Source organism: Epargyreus clarus, unplaced genomic scaffold (assembly GCF_041222505.1).
Source record: "Epargyreus clarus isolate Ecla_fem2 unplaced genomic scaffold, WU_Ecla_fem_2.2 ptg000012l, whole genome shotgun sequence".
Taxonomy (NCBI): Eukaryota; Metazoa; Arthropoda; class Insecta; order Lepidoptera; family Hesperiidae; genus Epargyreus; species Epargyreus clarus.
This window is the reverse complement of record NW_027332220.1, coordinates 2,562,819-2,581,236: the sequence shown is the minus strand read 5'-3', so window position 1 is coordinate 2,581,236 and position 18,418 is coordinate 2,562,819. Positions and strand designations below refer to the sequence as shown.

Sequence of the window (18,418 nt, the reverse complement as noted above, 5' to 3'; positions counted from 1 at the left end):
AGTGCGGTAAGAATCCCACATTATTCCGCATTAGCAATGAGTTAAATAAGAATAGTGCCTTAAATTGACACGTCTGAACTAAAAATGCTAAAAACAGAAAGCTACAAAGGTGACAAGTTACCATTTCCACTAACAACGAAGTAGTTATAGCTTAATAGTTGAAACTCGATCGAGGCGTCCGATTTTCGAAAGCTTTTTCAAAGGTATGTGCTTTTTAGAAGGGAATTATCACTTGTTCTAATATGGAAGAAATACATCATGAGGAAACCTGCACGCCTGAGTTGTTTAAAAAAGGTGTTAAAAGTTTGCCAATTCTCACTTGGCTAGCGTAGTGGATTATGTCTTAGGGTTTAGACCCTCTCACCAACGGATTTAGACCGAAATAGCGCTAAAAATACAGGAATTTACTGCGAATAAGCTACCTTTTATCCTGAACACTTAGGGTTTTTCAGTAAAAAAATTAAAACCTCACGAGCGTGAGTAAAATTCGTATTCCTATAGATATAGAAAATTCAAATATTTCCGTATTGAATTTTACCATTACTGGGCTATTCAGCTGTATAATAGAACTTCCGCGCCATACATCCATTTCTTCAGAATTGATTCTTCGAGTCTATTGGTATTCAGAATTTATTCATAAGATTCTTGCGATTGAATATTAAAAACACATCGTTAAAAATGGCGGTTGTTCGGACCTATTCTTGGTTGTTACGTTTCCCTACATATTCAAAATAAACCAAGACAGCTTTATGTAAACTTGTTGATTTTTAGGGTTCCACATCCAATTCGAAGGGTATTAACGGAACCGTCTTACTAAGCCTCCGCTGTTTATCCGTCTGTCATAGGGCTCCATCTCTTCAACCGTAATAGATAAACACTTGTAATTTTTGCAGTATGTATTTAAGTTGTCATTATAAAAACAAATACAAAAATATAAAATTGAAAATATAGGGAAGTGCTCATGAATAAACCGGTATGTTTCAGAGTTTATCTGGGATTGATTATAGATGTCCATAGGTGATATCACTTCATCGAGTGAACTGATCATTTGCTACTTCTTATATAGGTTTTTAAACTCATTAATCTAATTATCTAATTCTTAGACACGAGCCCAGCTTTAAGACTGTAAAATTATTCATTTTTTAAAACATGGTTTTAAATTTCATACCTTTAGTTTACCCATAATTTAATAACAATCTTAACTTCATCCTAATTTTATCATCCATACCATAGATATCGATGATTTAATATCAGACACACAAACCACATCTTGCTGGCGTGTATTGGATTGCAATCAGTTGAAACTCATGCTCTACCGGACTCTACTCAAAGGGACCCGAGACTACTGAATATGTGCACACATGTACATATGTGTGTAGACATGTGTGAACAAGTATACACACATACTGCAAAGCAATTAGGTCCAGGCGTCTAGTAATGAAATAACTCTTTATGTGACTAACTATTGATTAGATCCCGTTATTAATTATCAATATGTCTAATGTTTTCTTTTATTTTGTTTTTCAATGACTTGTCAAATTTCGATCTATGGTGAACAAAAAATTTGGATAGATTGAATATTAATAACCGGCGTTATCTAATTTACAAACCCTATAAAGTCTGGTAACAAGAATATATTCACTAACTGCTTCACTAACTGACAAGAATTAGTCACAAACATAATATTTTGTAACAGTCAGTCGAACAAATCTCAAATCCCTACAACTTAATTTATTGTGACGAATATTGTATTCAATATATCTGGTGTATTGTATTCAATACCAAAGGATACCGCTTTGTGTTTGAGCTTCACTAGGCATAATTTCCAACAGATTGAAATCCCATTTTCCCAAACCCACGACTCAGCAAGTTTCCGCTCCGGGAGTCTCTATATTCGTCAATGGAATTAGATTTAGTGTTTGAATATGACAAAAAACGGTAAAATACAATGTTTTGATATTGTTTATAGTTTGAAACACTGATTAACTCACTATTTTCCTATTAATGAAAAGCATTTTAACAAGTAACATATTTTTTATTATACGCAGGTAACATATTATATGTAATACTTTAATATGCTGCTCATATAAAATAATATATATGGCTAGCATTTCGCGGCATGAAACATACCGCGATGTTCCAGGTTCAATCACTGGCAAGGCAAACAATACAACAATGAGTTATCATTTTTATTCTGAGTCTTTGTGTACATATCTTTCTAACCATAACAACCACTGAAAGAAATCATATTATAGGTTGTGATTATCGTAAACTTTACATCAAACGTCGTTTTACAATAATAAATGTCGACACACCCTCAAGCCACCCCAACTTAATGTTAATTCGATACAGTTTAAGCTCTTAAGCTGTTTGAGCTGTCTCAACTTATCAAGTCGGACTGAGTTCGAAAAAGAAGCATAAATCAGATGCCAGTTGTTGATTAATTTAAGCCTAAATGAGATGAAGGTTTAAAAATACTTAAAAGTTTGTATTCCTTCGTAGATTACAATATTGATTATAATATTTGAAGGTGGTAGAACACTTTGTGGTTCGACTCCGGCAGCACCACCGCCACACCTATTTCTGCCTAATAACAGCAGTGTTAAGCGCTGCTGTGTTCTGGTTTGAAGGGTGTGGTAAGGGAGACATACTTTTCCGAGGCGTTCCAGCTTAGTCCTCAGGGGTAGCGGCGCATCTGTGGCCGACCCTAGATAGGATTATCTAATCCTATGTGAGGTTGATTATAGATGTCCATGGGCGGCAGTAGCCACTGACCATCAGGTGGACTGCATGCTCGTCTGCTACTCCTATATTATATAAAAAAAGCAGTGGTAGCTTAGTTATCGTACCTTGGCCTCTCGATTGGGGGGTCCGAGATTCCTCTGATTTTTCCAAGTTATGTGAATATTAGAAATTAATTATCACTTGAGGAAACCTGCATACCTGAGAAACCTTAAAAAAATATTTCGAAAGAATGTGAAGTCTACTAATTCGCTCTTGGCTAGTGGATTATGGCCCAATCCTTCTCAATCTGAGAGGAGACCGTACCCAGCAGCGGGACAGTAATGGGTTGTTAATGATGGTGATGTGGCATAAGGGTACGTTTACATTTACAGACATAGGTCGTGTCGGACCCGTGTCGTGTCGAAGATATCAACAATCTTTTAAAGGGTAAAGTAAATTGATACAAAATTAACAACAAAGAAAACCCGACGCTTTGATGAGAACAAAATATTAATTTCCAATAAAGTTTCTACCAAACTCTTTTGAAACTGTAAATGATACGGTATCGTTAATAAATTTAGTTTCTCTTTTGTTCGTAATTGTGAGGTCATAAAAGTGAAAAATAGACAGAGCGGTGACCACACACCATGATGGTGAACTGTGGTTCGACTCCCGGCACCACTGCCATACCTATCTCTGCCTTATAACAGCAGTGTTAAGCGCTGCTGTGTTCTTGTTTGAAGGGTGTGGTAAGGGAGACATACTTTTCCGAGGCGTTCCAGCTTAGTCCTCAGGGGTAGCGGCGCATCTGTGGCCGACCCTAGATAGGATTATCTAATCCTATGTGGGGTTGATTATAGATGTCCGTGGGCGGCAGTAATTACCATCAGGTGGATGCATGCTCGGCTACTCTTATATTAAAAAAACTTTGTGGCACTGTCGTTAAAGTTTAAGACGTTTCCATGTAGCCCTAAGCCTTTTATCATTTTGAAAAAGACTACAAGACAATAGTGCGTATTAATTGTGTAAGTAATGATAGAAGTTTTAATACAGCAAATAGACAAATTTAACGATCTTGCTTCTCAGGCAATAGTAATTTGAAAACTTTTAAAATGTCTTTTGCTTTGAACTTTGACTGAATTTGTAATATTGTAAAACTGATATTGAGATCAAAGTTCTCTAAATATTTATTTTACAAGTATAAGATTTAAATTTCAATAAAAATTCAATTCTACAATTTTATTTTATATTTAGTTTAGTTAGAATTTGTTTTAATTTCTATTTTATTTTTATTAGTAAAAAGAATTAAAGTAATGTATTACTAACGCACAATGGTACTTTCCCACTTCCCGCTTCCCGCTACTCGTCAAGAGATGGCGCTGCTGAATCACGCTATCGAAGTTTTCTAAAACTTCTTGCATATATACAAGCTCCGAACTGAGACTGTCGGAGCACGGCCGCTCCCCGGGCATGATCACCTAGCCCGGCGGGAGATCTCCCTTTGCCAAAGTACCGTAAAGTATTGAAAATTGGAATAATTTAATAAAGTAAAAATATTGATTTACTAACATTACTTAATGAAGATCAGGTATTTAGTAAACATACTATAATTTTACTAAAATAAATGACATCGCAATGAAACTATCTTTATTTTTATCTAAGGAGAGTAATGTTTTGTGAATGTATGTTTGTGTGTTCTTTGGCACCCCCTGAAGCCTTAGGGAGTAACATAAGTTATATTTCTAAGCAGTTTGTTTTTTTTTTAATATCTACTTAGTTTCTTTACTTAATACTTACTTAACAACACAACAAGTAATGACAAAAGAATCAGTTAACGAAACCAAAAACAATCTTAGATTACTAAATAATATTTTCCCGGCCACAAAAGAAATCACGTCTTATTTGGGATTAAAGGTAATTCCAAACATTACTTTAGCAAAGGGAAGGTAGGGCAATCCTTGCGTAAGTGGCCCAATAAATAATATCCTTAGTTATAAGGGATGAAATTCCAGTACCCAGAAATTCACCTTTCGATATATCGCCGTGGGTTAATAGATAATTATTATCTTTGTTGTATGTAAGGATCTAATATTGACATGAAACATTATATCGATTGTTACCAACTAGTGGAGCTAAGGTTTTTTATTGTGTATGTATTTTTTTTATAATATAGGAGTAGCAGACGAGCATGCAGTGCACCTGATGGTAAGTGGCTACTGCCGCCCATGGACATATGTAATCAATCCCAGATAGGATTAGATATTCCTACTTGAGGTCGGCCACAAATGCGCCGCTACCCCTGAGGACTAAGCTGGAACGCCTCGGAAAAATATGTCGCCATCACCACACCCTTCAAACCAGAACACAGCAGCGCTCAACACTGCTATTATGTGGCAGAAATTGGTGTGGCGGTGGTGCTGCCGGAGTCGAACCGCAAAGGGTTCTACCACCCTTTAGTGTTGTTATTTCTGTATGTCTGATGTATGTCTAATCCTTTGCCATGCCATGTAGCCTAAAAAGTATATTTAAACGGCACAGATTTTCATATGTGTGTCCATTTCACACACTTTAGACGGTTGTATGACTATTTTTAATCAGTCAGTTTTATTGGTTTTATAAAAAATCTTTAGTTATTGTAATTATAATAGAAAAACAACCCTAAAGGGTGGTAGAACCCTGTGTAGTTTAACTCCAGAGGCACCACTGCAACACCTATTTCTGGTTTATTTTATATCAGTAGTGTTAGATGCAACTGTTTTCTGTTTAAAGGATGTGGTAAGGGAGAAACACTTATACAAGACGTTCCAATTTCCTCCTCAGGGGTAGCACATCTGTGGCCAACCTCATGTAGGATTCTAATCTTATCTGCGGTTAATTACATGTCCGTGGACGACAGTAGCCTACATAACGTAGCGAATTCTACATAACAAAGCAAAACATAGATAATGCTACCTAATAACAGCAGTGTTAGGCGCTGCTGTGTTCCAGTTTGAAGGGTGTGGTAAGGGAGACAGACTTTTCTGAGGCGTTCCACCTTAGACCTCGGGGGTAGCGGCCCATCTGTGGCCGACCTCAAGTAGGAATATCTAATCTTATCTGGGGTTGATTACAAATGTCCATGGGCGGCAGTAGCCACTTACCTTCAGGTGGACTGCATGCTCGTCTGCTACTCCTATATTATAAAAAAAAGATAGACTATGTATTAATAAGAAGCCTCAATAAGTATCCATTAAACATTTATGACAAAAATAATTAACAAAAACACGTTAAAAATTAATTACCAGTGAAATAATAAACACCCTGTATTACGAGTTAATTTAACTTAAGCCCAGTATCCGAAAGAATAATTAATTAACATAATTTAAAATGTTGCACCCCTTTTACGTCAGGACCATATAATTCAACTCTTCACACGGCATAATCCAACGGGCAAAACAATTTGCCGGGTGATTTTTCCCCATTCTTCCTTTACAATTTGTGGGAAATTCCTTTTTACCCTTCCGGCATGCGTAAGGTGACCATAAGTCGGCTTTTGAACGGGACTGTCCCGTTATTTGGTGGTTACTTTATCTGGTGTTGCCAAGAATAAATTGGGGAGGCGAAAATATATCTTTTTAAGAAAAAATGTCTGTAAAAATGTTTTAAATAGGAATCTCTTATTTACCTGACTGGAGAAGATATTTTTTTCGAGTACATGTATTTATATATATCTCACTCTTTGATATGCCGTACAGTTCAAACGGATTGATAGATTGTAGTATTTGAGGTTTTGTGGGTTGCGTCTAAATGTGCCATATTTTTAAACAGTCGAGACTTTTGATTTGTAACAATAATGTTTATTTGCCGCCTAATTGAAGAGATATACAGTCGGGGACTACGTATTTATTTCCAAGACATTTTTCTCGTCGACTTTTTCTTAAAATTCTTAATAAAAGGCGGCGAATTACATAAAATGTTTCATATGTTTAATGCATATGTCACACATAGATGAATATATTTTTTATTATGACAAAAAAATATTCTCGAATTATTTACATAGTGAAGGTGTCCCGTTTTAAAGTTAAAGCCTGGTCAACATAGCAAGCCGGATGTAGCCTGTTGTATCAAAACAGCGTAATTTGAGATGAAGGGAAATTGTGTGTTTGTCAAAGCATTTATGAAGCTCGCAAAGCCTTGTGGCTTGTGTAGATCTCAATTTATCTATAAAGTTTGAAGATGGTAGAATCCTTTGTGGTTCGACTCCGGCGACATCACCGCCACACCTATTTCTGCCTCAAAACAACAGTGTTAAGCGCTACTGTGTTCTGGTTTGAAGGGTGTGGTAAGGGGACATACTTTTTCGAGGCGTTCCAGCTTAGTCCTCAGGGGTAGCGGCACAGTTGTGGCCGACCTCAGGGAGGAATATCCTATTTGGGGTTGATTACAGATGTCCATGGGTGACAGTAGCCACCCAACATCAAATGGATTGCATCCTTGTCTGCTACTCCTATATTATAAAAAAGTTAAGTAACATCTTACATCGTTGGTATTTGAATGTGTGACTGCACTATAGTAGTCGCTGGTGGGTAAATTTGGCATCAAGATTTTTTTATAATATAGGAGTAGCAGACTAGCATGCAGAATTGTTGGTAAGTAGCTACTGCGTCCCATGAATATCTGTAATCTACTCAAGGTAAGATAAGACTCTTACTTAAGATCGGCGACTGCGCTAGCCCATTTAATTTTAAGCTTTTTTATTAGTATTATTTGTTATAGCGTCCACCGATATACATCCTCTGTAAAAAATTCAAATGTTTATTTTATACGGTTCAAGAGATAGAGAACTGTAACAGATAAACAAACGGACAGACGGATAGACGGACAGACGGACAGACGCACAGACGGACAGACGCACAGACGGACAGACGGGCAGACGGGCAGACGGGCAGACGGACAGACGGGCAGACGGACAGACGGACAGACGGTCCGATGGACAGATAGACAGATAGCGGAGGCTTAGTAACAGAGTTCGGTTTTTACTCCTTAGGTACGGAACTTTTGAAAAACAAAAAGTCATATTAACACGTTAGCTGCGGAACGCGGCTTAAAACACCTCGTCCATGTCTGGTCGTTATAGCGGTAAGAAAAAACTTTAACTTCTCTGTGGTGCGAGAGGCATAACTTCCGTCTGGTTCAGTGTAGGAGAGTGATAACTATATGTTTGTGATGTGCTACTGATTCCTAGTTCTATGGTACACCAACCTAATGTCGGGTTTGTTAGACCTCGTGCCGCACTGAACAAATAATAATGCTAACACAGTGCGGAACGAGGTTGGGAACGCCTCGTTTCCCCACGTACCTCGTACCGCACCCCACGCTAGCTTCACGTGGTTAGTGTTGTGCAACGCAGTCGAGGCTGCGTAGCGACGAAGTAGGACCGCTGTCTTTATGTTGAAAATTATCATGTTGAAACGTTGCCGAAAAAAGTTGATCATGGAGGAAGATGAAGAAAAACCGGTTGAAAAATCAGAGCCAGAATCAGAATACAGGAAGATATTTCAAAAACAGGTAAGTCACAAATATACTCTGTCTAGGTGAAAGTCCAGTAGTGAGACTTGGCAGGCTAGGCGTATATCCGTATAGTAAGAAATTACATTATAGATAATTACGTTTCCTGTTATGGTTCAAACAAAAGTTAAGTAGCTACATTATTGATATAGGAAACGTAGGCAAAATCGTTACCGAGTATTCCGATTACTCTTTACCCTAATCTACTCGCTCCTACTTTTCAGAATCCACTGCAAAGAAAGCACATCATCTCGATAAGGGTCCAAAGAAGAAGATATGTGTCGGATGCTACGAAAAACTCCGCACATTCTTGACATGTCGTGAGGCAGACAAAAAAACCAAAAAAAAAAATCTCACGGAATGCACTGTTTGCAAAAAACCTTATTGTCTGAAATGTTTCAATGAAAAACATCCATAACTTTTCCCCTTTTTGTATTCATTCTGTCCATAACGTTGATAAATAAAAACAATAAAATAAAATCGATATTTATTTTCCCATCACTAAATTATATGGAAACCTGCCATTTTTCAGTGCGGTCCGAGGTGCATTAGACCCACATTTTATTTTACCCATAGAATCTAAAGTAACGAATTTAACCAAGGGCGGCGGCAGTTTTAGGTTAATCAACTCATTGTTAATAATAATCAAGACAAAAGCCGTCGATTTTGTCTTATTTGGCGCCAAAAAAAGGATTTTAGTCTCCTTCGGGCGGTGGGATTTAACACGCCTCGTGCCGCCACAATGTCGGATATAGGACGAGGTTTAAAACATCTCGTAACGCAGTAATGGAAAGTACAGAAAAATCTGTGCCGCAGGGAACGTGTTAATCATTAAGCTACACGCAACACGCTGTACATACAAAATATAAAATTGTTTCCAAAATTGTTCCACACAACCGCTCGGTGAAATGTAAGAAATTTCCACTTTGTTATTCGTTATTACGCTCAAAGTTCACGTGTTTCAAAGGGAACGCCCTTTTGAGCGTTTTCGAAATGTAAACGTATTTGTACTAACAACGTTGTAATATTTCCCGCTACAGATGTATTTACAGCGAAGTTGTGTTTACGTTAATTTCATTTTTGCTCGTTCAAAAATACCGCTGTGTTTGATTGTTTCATTATTATAATTAGTAAATATAATTAAATTCGTGCATATTTTTTATATTATAGAGGATGTTTTTTATTTATGGGGTCATGCAGTCTGTTAGTATACTCGTGTATATTGAAAGATTAAAACATTTATTAAAACAGTAATTTTCACTAATTGTACATTCATAATCATCTGCAATAGTAATTACTGTGTTGCTGCACGTGTGCGTATGTCTATCTGTGTGTGTGTGAGTGAGCGTGTGTGTGTGTGTAATATCTATAATCAACCCTAGATAAGAACAGGTTGGTAACAGGTGCGTTGCTATCTCTGACAGGTAAATTGGAAAGGAATAAGTAAGTGTCCTTTACACCTTCCAAGTGGAACACAGCAGCGCTGAACACTGCTGTTAATGGGCAGAAATAGGTGTGGCGGTGATATCTCCGGAGTCGAACTATACAGGGTTCTACCACTTTGGACTTGTACCTTTTTTCACCATAAGCACAAAAAGTTAATAAGGACTTAGTAATAAAATATGTACCTATTTTATAACATGTTTCCAATAATAAAGTGGATTTAAAAGTTTGAAGGCTTTACTTATTAAATTACGGTCATAAGTAGGAACAATAAGCTCATGCAAAAACAATGCAGTTGTAAACATTAAAACAATATAAACACTTCCATTGTGTTAATGAAATGTCATATACGGTTGCATAATGCATATGGCTTTAAATAAAGAACAATAACCGTTTTCAATATTAAACCAATAATGCGGCTATTTATCGTTAGGGCGTTTGTCCACCGCCGCCGTCAGAACGAGATTTTTCGGGCCGACTTTAATATAACGTGACGGCGATCGTTTTTGCACCCGACCGAAATCGCCGGTTTAGTTTGTTCCAGCTGTCACGTGTGACAGCAGTGTGTGGACAAGTTCAAACCTGTTTGCCCGTCAAAATCTCAGGTGCCGGTCTAGGCATTACGCCGGCCTACTCGATTTCCGGCGGCAAGGATGACGGTGTTCGGGTGCGGACGTGCGGTGGACACGCAGCTATAGTAAATGTATGTACCGCTACTTCGGCGCCGTCATCTCGTTCTCGGTGAGGGTCCGGTGACGGCGGCGGTGGACAAACGCTCTTATTGGCTGATTTCAACCCCTATATCACTTCTATTACAGATAGATTTTAACGTTTATTGAATTGCAGTTGCAAATGAGCATGCAGTAGGTCCGTTATTAATAATCAGTCTATCTAATTACCAACCAAAGATGTGAATTTGAAAATTTCTGCCCATTTCAAATTTGACAATTGTTGCCTACTAGAAATTGGCCGATCTTTCATAACATTGGATAGATCTTATTATTAATTATGAGACTTATTATTAAATATGATCTTATTATTAATATATGGGGTTTATTTTGAATGGTGCGGTAATAAAGATAAGTTAACGGGAGGTATCAACAATCATCAACGAGGTACATCAATAATCAACAATCAATCAACCCCAGATAGGATTAGGACAACAACAACAACAACAACACCACCAACAACAACAACAACAACAACAACATATTACAATAATCAACGAGGTACATCAATAATCAACAATCAATCAACTCCAGATAGGATTAGGACTACAACTACAACAACAACAACATATTACAATCATCAACGAGGTACATCAATAATCAACAATCAATCAACCCCAGATAGGATTAGGACTACAACAACAACAACAACAACAACAACAACAACAACAACATATTCTTTATTTGTACACCAAATATAAGCACAACACAACAACATATAAAAACAATATATGAGTCAGCATACAAATAGGCGGTCTTATCGCTTAGAAGCGATCTCTTCCAGACAACCTTTGGGATGGAGTTAAAGATATATGAGATCGTGAAAGGTAGGGTGTACACATACAGAAAAGAAATTATATACATAAATACATATGAATGGTGTAGTAGAGGTAAAAAGAGAAACGTAAGAAGGAAATATAGGACTACCTGAGGTAAATAATTAAAAGCACCTCATATATATGACGACCCCCGTGGTGGAGCGGTCCCCATTCCGATCTGACGCGTATAAGGTCCCGGGATCAATCCCCGGCTAAGATATCTAAATTATGAATTCAGGTTTGTGTTTCTGTATTTGTCTTTGTGTATGTTCATAGCAACCACGTCCCTTACCACACATTGAACAAGCATACAGCAGTGCTTAACACTGTTGTTATAAGACAGAAATGGGGATTGCCGTTGCGTTTCCGAAATCGAAACACGAAATGTTCTAATTTTACAATTTTACTTTTTTTATAATATGTGAGTAGCAGACGAGGTCCGTCACAGATGCGCCGCTACCCCTGAGGACTAAGGTGGTACGCTAAAGTATGTCCCCCTTACCACACCCTTCAAACCGAAACACAGCAGTGCTTAACACTACTGTTATGAGTCAGAAATAGGTGTGGCGGTGGTGCCGTCGGAGTAGATTCGCAAAGGGTTCTACCACCTTCAAAAACTTGTTACTAAGTCAATACTCGTACATCTGAAATCTAGCTACTAGGCGTTAAATCTAGGCTATTATATTCAGCTCTTCAAACCGTATAATAAGGTCAAAATCGCGAATGCAGATATTCAACCGGTCAACAATCTATTGACAGTTCATTATTTTCCCTATGCGGTATGGAATATTATTGGAAATATACCAATAATTATTATGTGGAAATCAAAATATTTGGGTTAATTATGTTCATTGTATTATTAGCGTGTACTGTCAGAAATACATTCGTGGATTCTGACAATTGTTTTTAGAGTACAAATTAATAAAATGGTGTTGAACGTGGTAGAACTTTTGTGGTTCGACTCCGGCGGCACCACCGCCACACGTATTTCCTCAACAGCAGTGATAAGCGCTGCTGTGTTCTTTGAAGGGTGTGAGGGAGACATACTTTTCCGAGGCGTTCCAGCCTAGTCTTCAGGTGTAGCGGCGCATCTGTGGTAGACCGCAGGGAGGGATAGCTTTTGATTTATTCAATTAGACCCCGAGTTTTTTAATTATTTCGGTTCATAAGAATCCTAACTTGTTTACTTTTTGTAGATTATTAGTATCTTTATACAACTACAACTTATACCATTTTTCCCCTACCGCGACAAGGTAGCAGCCCGTTCGAGGGGTAACTTATACCTACAACAAAAATAACTTCAAAACTTATACGTTAATTAGAATAAACATTTTAAACAAATATAGAAATTACTCCATTTTGTAACACCTACAATTTCAATTTCAGGGTACCGTAAACAAGCCTTATATTTTTCCACAAAACAAGTAATTACTTTCATTATTAAAAATCACCCCTCGTTAGTAAAGAAATGAGTCGAGCCCCAATCCAGATGAAGATATTTGAAATGATTATTAAAACTCAATCTTTCTCGCGTCGGCGCCATTTTTAATATTTTCGCGTAATTGTTTGTAGGGCTTGCGTAGGGTTGCTGCTGACACAGTTTTAATAGATGAAGGGACACTTGAAAAGTGGGACACGGCGGATAATTCTTTGCTTGCTACCTCTGAGGACTAAGTTGGAACGCCTAGCATAGGTATGTCTCTCTTACCGCATGCTTCGAAATAAAATATAGCAGTATTTACCACTTCGGTTATTAGGAAGCAATAGGCGTGGCGGTGGTGCCTCCGGAGTCAAATTAAATTCTCTCTTTTCTTCATCTTCTTCTGTATTAATTATTCTGTGTTAATGACAGATAAAGAAAAAAATCTAATAGTTAAAACGGTAATACATACATACATACATGGATTGAGTTACAACAATTGATATATCTATAGGTAGACGTCAAAAATATGATATTTTCTCATATATAACAACTATTTAAGTACTATTTAGTACTCGTAAAAATATATCAAAGAAAAATGCATCGTAACTAACCTATACTCTGTATGTCATTAACACTATTTGTATTGGGTCTTATACACATATAAAACAAAATACAAACACCTATACCAAGAAAGATATTCAATGCTTAACTTAGACACTTTTTGCAAACATTTTAAAATGGGACATGCGCCACTCGCGCGAGTTGACAGCCCTGAGAGTGAGGTCACCGCTGGGGTTGAATCGGGTCAAGATTTGATGAAATGTTTGATTGAATGAGAACAAACAGGGCTAAACAAGTTATCGATTATATGTAACGAGAAATCATTGGTTTTGTTATTTGTAAAAAAATATGATTAGTATAAGATGGTAGACAAATACAATACAATCCGTTTATGGTTCGAGTTAATTGGTATAAATCTAAATATATATAACTCAAAGGTGACTGACTGACATAGTGATCTATCAACGCACAGCCCAAACCACTGGACGGAACGGGCTGAAATTTGGCATGCAGGTAGATGTTATGACGTAGGCATCCGCTAAGAAAGAATTTTGATCAATTCTACCCCCAAGGAATAAAATAGGGGATGAAAATATTACTTCGTAACGCGAGTGAAGCCGCGGGCAAAAGCTCGTGGTTTATATTTAGCTAGAATTCTTTGTGGTTACGCTACAGGTACCATCGTCACACCTATTTGTGCGTAGAAATAGCAGTGTTGAGCGCTGCTGTGTTCTGGTTTGAAGGGTGTGGTAAGGGAGATATATTGATCCGAGATGGTCTAGCTTATGCTTATATCTCAGGGGGTAATTAGGCGTATGCAACGCTTCTGTGATCGATATTAGTTAGATCTCTAATCTTATCTGGGCTTGTATTCAGGTGTCCATGGGCGACACTAGACAGTAACCATCAGGTGGACTGCAAGCTGGTTTGCTACTTCCATATTATAAAATAATATAGTCCGCGCCCAACTGCTAGTCCGCTCTGAAGTTGTTGCGAGCAGGTGTAGTCATATAATTTGGTATCGCGACGCGATTCATTTCTATATTCAGAGCGGACTAGCAGTTTTATGCGGGCATTATTATTGCATTAAAAAAGACATTTTCAGGGGCGGCAAAACATCAAGATTATTCCTTCATAAAATATAATATACCCGTTACACAAACAGTATCCTTAGTATAAGTTTTTACGTTTTTACAAAAATGACTGTTTTTGTATTTGTTTACGTATTTGCCCATACATTTCCAATCAGCGCCCCTAGCGGACAATATCAGAAATGATTAGAAATGTATGAGAAACACGTAAACAAATACAAAAACAGTCATTTTTGTAAAAACGTAAAAGCTCATACTAAGGGTACAGGGGTATTAAGGCTTCAGGGGGGTGTATTAGGCAGATTACACAGTTTATTCAACGCTTTTAAAACCCAGCTGTTAGCCGCGAACCTCATTAAGGTTGTATAATTTGTACTCAAATGTATATTCCGTGCCCAAATAATTTACTTTTTGAGTGAGATAAATCGACGTTATTTATACAGGCGAATTAGATGTTTAGGTTTAAGGAAGTTATGGGGAGTTTAAATTAATTTTTGCAGCAAAATGTTTGGGGTGTTTTGAATAATCTGTTTGTGAATGGGGGTTGAATTGTAAAAAAAAATGCGAATGTTCAAAAAAAGTTAATTTTTATAATTTAATGAATTATCATTAATTACCTAACCTAACAGCAGTGATAGCCTAGTGGTTAAGAAACTCGGCCTCTCGATCGAGGGGTCCGAGGTACAAATCCCAGGCACGCACCTCTGATTTTTCGACATTATGTGCGTATTAGAAATTAATTATCACTTGCTAAGACGGTGAAGGAAAACATCGTGAGGAAACCTGCATACTTGAGAGATTTATAAAAAAAAATATCTCAAAGGTATGTGAAGTCTACCAAAACGCACTTGGCCAGCGCGGTGGACTATGGCCTAATCCTTCTCATTCTGAGAGGAGACCTGTGCCAGTGGGACAATAATGGGTTGATGATGATGATGATGACCTAACCTAAACGCGTTGTCTAAAATTATTAGTTACTAAATTGGCAAAAAATTAAGTCATTCAGTTTGCAGAATTTTTCTTTGCTATCCTAAGCTCAGGAGGGCTCGAATCCCTAAACCTCTATGCCTCTCCTATTTTGTATTATTCTGAAATCAATTACTAACAGACTAAAGGACCCTTACCATGAGTTTTCAAACATCCCACAATTTTTCGTTACGTTTGCTCAATCCATTATTCTGTTCCGTTTGCTTAGTAGACTGAGTAAACGTAACAATAAGTAAGTGCTCAAGTCTTTTTGTCTACCTCACATGTTCAAAAAAAAGAGAGACAAAACATAAAGCGCCATTTGTCGATTTAGACATTTAATGTTACGTGACTGACACTATAGTTCTGATACAAGCCGCTAAGGGCGCTGATTGGAATTTGTATGGGCAAATACGTAAACAAATACCTAAACAGCTATATTTGTCAAAACGTAAAAACTCATGGTAAGGGTACAGAATTCGTAGAACCAAACCGTGTATCCGTGAAATGTTGTGGACTCCAGTCCACAATATTTCTTACATTTAATGATTTTGAGTCCAAAGACACTTGAAAAATTCATCCTCATCCTCTGAGGGCTACATTTTGGATGAAATATCTCTGCTGCAAATCTTTTGAAGCCACATAACTTATTACTTTTTAATCTATTGCAAACCTTATTATTTCAACTAGCTAAATAAAGTTAAATTTTCAGGCAGACAATCCCCAGGGATTTGAGTTAATAATGAAAAATGCACCGTCACATCTTTTCATGAGAGCGAACCATTTAGCGTTATATGAAGCTTTAAAACCGAGCTATTTTCTATTATGCTTGGCTTCTATAAAAATAGCACACATCATTATGAAGGATAAAATGGACGGGGCTTAAGCCATGTGAATCATTAGACGCGATAGGCGATAAACGATATGTCGATTTTATTAAGTTTGCCGAGCGTATGTACTCGTATGTCTCATTCTTTGGCACGCTTTGTAGCTCAAACAACTTGATGGATTTGACTATAAGAGGTGATGTTGAATTCGCTTAAAATGTGGGAGTGATATATGAGCTATATTTTTAAAACGTTTTTTATAATAATTATTATATTCAAGTTTTAGGGCACATTATGTAAACGTAAGTTGTTTTTTTTTTATAATATAGGAGTAGCAGATGAGCATGCAGTCCACCTGATCGGAAGTGGCTACTGCCGCCCATGGACATCAATAATCAACCCCAGATAGGATTAGATATTCCTACCTAAGGTCGGCAATAGATGCGTCGCTACCCCTGAGGACTAAGCTGGAACGCCTCGGAAAAGTATGTCCCCTTACCACACCCTTCAATACGGAACACAGCAGCGCCTAACACTGCTGCTATTAGGCAGAAATAGGTGTGGCGGTGGTGCCACCGGAGTTGAACCACAAAGGGTTCTACCACCTTCAGTTAAGTGATAATAGCAATTGAAAACCTTTAATGGGTTCTAAGTGAGTAGCTTAATAATTAATTTCACAGCTTGTTCGCTTAGCCTACCGTATGCCATAAGACAAACGCCTAATAAAGCGAATTTCTACTAACAATGTACATAGAAAATGGGTTATCCAGACATCCGTGACACTTAGCTATGTGATAAGAATGTATTTTTATATGTAAAAACCTTATTAGGGTAGATATCACACTTTGAGAGCTTAATATAAGTCTGGCACGTACATTTTGGCATGTTTTTTTTGGCTATAATGGTTAAGTATTAATTAATTTTTAAAACACATATGAAACAATATATTCATCGTAATCGCAGGGCGACCCGCGTGGCGGAGTGGTCATCATAATATCGGTCTGACGCGCAAAGGGTGCCAGGTTCGATCCCCGGCCAGACAGACGTCTGAATGAATTTGGATATCTTTTCTGGGTCTAGGGACGGTACCGAATGGTTTCGGTTCCCAACATCTCATCGCATCTCATAAAATATTTTTCCACTATCAAGCGCTTTTCTTTAAATATGCTATGAAAACCTAATAACGGTATGCAATTTTCCCTGTTTACGCCCAGCTACCCTTTAGTTATGAAATATGGGTATTGTTATGAAATATTAATCTCCGTTCTATTTCCTGATAATAAATGCAACAACACCAGTTTTATATTAGTTTAATGCAAATATGTTGTTATATATATATTATATACTTAATATAGAAATAGAGTATGCAGTCCACCTGATGTAAGACACATGAAGGTGGTAGAACCCTTTGTGGTTCGACTTCGGCGGCACCACCGCCACAACTATTTCTACCTAATAACAGCAGTGTTGGGCGCTGCTGTGTTCCGTTTTGAAAGGTGTGGTAAGGGAGGCTGACTTTTCCGAAAATCTAATCCTATCTGAGGTTGATTACAAATGTCCATGGGCGGCAGTAGCCCCATACCATCAGGTGGACTGCATGCTCGTCTGCTACTCCTATGTTATATAAAAAACAGATAAGGTGAACGTACACAGATGAGCACGCAAACCCTCAAATCCAGGACAGAAATTTACATATATCATTACCTACCGGGAATCGAACCTGGCCTATAGTCAAACCGGTATGATCATTCACCATCACAACACAACAAAAACCTTTTAACTTTGAGCGAAATGACAAAAACAACTGACTGCTAAAAGGACGCTATCTGTCTTTAAGATTCGTGTACTTTTTGGAGGACAATGGAGACGCCTTATAAAGAAGGCTTTGTTTCCACGCACTGTCTGCAATCTGATGAGATACGATGCGAAAATAAAAGTCGCATTCTACCTTTCTGCTTAATAACTTGTCTGGAGGTGTACTTTTACGGAGAAAGTCGTAGTTTTGTGCGAAATTTCGGATGGCTCCGAAAATTCGTAGACGTCTATGATCTACACTAGGGATATCTAACTTTATTGTACCTACTCGAGATCTACTATTTACTATTTAAACTGAATGTGATCTATTAATTATTAAAAAAAAAATGTTCTCAAAGTTGTGTGAATTGGCAATTGGTATTTAGTCAGTGCGGTGGACACTGGCCTTAACTCCTGTTACACTGTAGGTCGACGATGATCTATTTACATGTAACAAATTTAATTCTGCCCCCTAGGAATTACGGATAGCGAAAAA

The 18,418-nt window shown here is 37.6% G+C and overlaps 1 protein-coding gene across 2 annotated transcripts in view; it reads right to left on the bottom strand.

Moving 5' to 3' along the window:
* LOC140746107 (somatomedin-B and thrombospondin type-1 domain-containing protein) overlaps positions 1 to 18,418 on the bottom strand; it is a 79,880-nt gene that overhangs the window by 29,076 nt on the left and 32,386 nt on the right. The window lies entirely within an intron of this gene.